Here is a 2500-nt window from a genome sequence, read left to right as displayed (position 1 = left end):
TGAATGGCAGGCAGCACCAAAGTATTTGGACTTAGTCGACCGTCACTCAGCCCACCCCTTCGCGCGGCAGGGTGTAATGCCGGTTACTCGTCGCTTTATTAAATTTCCAGAAGGCGTTAAGTCCACCCACCAGGACCCGAGTTGAGATGACCTTCAGCTCTTTTGTTTTGAGGATGTGATCTTCAGTCATCTGTTTGGCAGATTTCTCGCTCCACACACCGCGGTATGAGAGCGTGGCAGTTAAGAAGGACACGCTTTCTACGGCATATCGCTCCCTGATGGCACCCTCGAGATTTTGGTATTTCATCATTTTGTTCGCATGCGCCGTATCCAAATCAATGTGCTCGCTCACTATCTGAGCATCCAGGACCAGTGCTATTGTCATGTGCTTCGCAATAAGGTCAGGTTTTCGCCGTCCTTCGGTGGTGTCAAAGACGGGTTCCTCATCAACCGTTTCGTATTTAGCCTTAAGTGCGCGCTTGATGTATTGAGCGACGGCGTTGTGTCGCTCAATGCGGGCTCTATGCGTACGGTGACACTGCTGAAGCACATGATTCAGTGTTTCCACTGCATTGCACCCGGCCCTGCAAGTGCGGCTAGATATTGAGCCGCGCGATGTTCGTGATCTGGTTGGAAGGGCGTTAATGCGAAGCTTAGTGGCGTTGATAAAATCCCTCCCCGACAGAAAGCGGTTGCCTTCGACTAACCATCGATGTTGCTGTGGTACTCTTCTAGATTCCCTAAGCCCTCGTCCATCGATTGACTCATGCAACAGGCCGGCCCACCTCTTATCGAGTTTGGTCGCGTTGTCAATGTCAAGGTGGTTGTTAGTGAGGCGTCGAACAGTGTATTGGAGCTCTTGAGTTAGGTAGGGACTGGTTGGATTATCCCTGAGTAGGCGAGCTAACCTTACCCGTCTATGAAGGGGCATAAGCCATCTCATAGAGGGGATAGACAGACCTCCGTCCTTGACGTTCGAGTGGAAGAAGGCGTTTGGGACATCGTGTGGAAGGCAGAGCCACTTCCTGATCATGGTCCGAGACATAATGTCGATCTTTTTGAGTCTGCTGAGCGTATTGTTTCCGAGCGTCAGGAGGTGATAGAGGCTCGGGAGCACCATGACACGCAGCCCGAAGAGCCTCTGCTGCGGCTTTAGAGGCGCTCTTGTTAATCTGTCCAAGGCGTCCTTAAACTGTACCTCGGGCCTCGCAAGGATACGTCCATCGGGTGAAAATGGGACCCCGAGGTAGCGCCACTCACTTTCTCTCCTTAACGCGGGCAAGGTATGACCTCGGCATCGGAATTGAATTTTACCATCTACCACCGACTTCTTCATGTGCGGGACGTTACGCAAGGCGACAGTAAACGACTTCGTGATGTTAATGAGTAAGCCACATTTTTCTAGGTAGTCAGAGGCAGCGTCAAGCATGATCTGGAGGCCAGCTGGAGTGGTAGCAAAGAACATCATGTCATCAGCGAATAAGAGGGCGCTGTACGTCTTTGCATCGACCGCAACACCCACTTCTGGTGGTAATCGCCGCAGGAGCCTGTCCACTACCATATTGAATATGATAGGGGAGAGGGGATCTCCTTGTTTGACGCCGCAGTTAGGATGGATTTTCTCAGACTCCCAGCCATCGCAGACTAAAGTCGTTACACTGCGGCTGTATGAGTCCATGACATATTCGACCATGGGTTCAGGAACGCCCATAACTCGCATCGTGTCTCTAACGGTGTTGTGTGAGACCGAGTCGAATGCCTTAGATATATCAATGGACGCCATGTACAACGGCTTGAAGTGCTGTCGGTGGTAGCGCAAGATCAGGTCCAGGTCAAGAATATTATGCGCACAACCATCAATCGGCAAGAAAGCCTTTTGCCGCCCATCCAAAGTGATCGCTTTTACGAGACGTCCAGCAAGTATCTTGTTGAAGGCTCGAGTGATCACTGATTGGACCGAGATGGGTCTGTAGTCCTCCGGGTTCTGTGCATTGTCCTTCTTCGGTATGAGGGTCGTCCGCGCTGTTAAGAGGTGCTTGGGCAGTTTACCAGTTAGCAAGAAGAGGTTATAAATTCTTGCCAGAACGTGAACTGGGACCGCCCTCAGCTGCCTCGCGGATAGACCGTCAGGACCGGGACTGGTTGTCGAGTCTGGGAAGGATTTTAGAACCTCGCTTGGAGTCACAGGGTCCCAAAGTCCAGATGCTGGTGGTCTATGGGACTCAAGATCGGGAGACTCATTGGTCCCCTCGGTCATTGTGGTGCGCCAGAACTGAACCATCGTTTGTTTGGCAGGTGGATTAGCCAGGGATTTGCCTTTCAGGATGACATTTAGGCATTTGCAGGGGTTCTTCTTCCAGAGCCGTTGCGTTCTGGCATAGTCTGCACGCCTGGCTTGCCTTCTTGTGAGATGGGGTTCTGGCGCAGTCCTCTTTGGACGGGCGGAGCCCCTACGCGGTATGGGGAAGGTTTCGAGGATATAGATCTCAAGCTCCTCGAA

General features: G+C 52.0%; 1 pseudogene; it reads right to left on the bottom strand.

Annotated features, from left to right (window-relative positions):
* LOC143262754 (large subunit ribosomal RNA) overlaps positions 1-2500 on the bottom strand; it is a 10301-nt pseudogene that overhangs the window by 4157 nt on the left and 3644 nt on the right.

Source organism: Megalopta genalis, unplaced genomic scaffold, assembly GCF_051020955.1.
Source record: "Megalopta genalis isolate 19385.01 unplaced genomic scaffold, iyMegGena1_principal scaffold0218, whole genome shotgun sequence".
In the NCBI taxonomy this organism is placed as follows: domain Eukaryota; kingdom Metazoa; phylum Arthropoda; class Insecta; order Hymenoptera; family Halictidae; genus Megalopta; species Megalopta genalis.
This window is presented reverse-complemented; position numbering and strand designations above follow the sequence as displayed.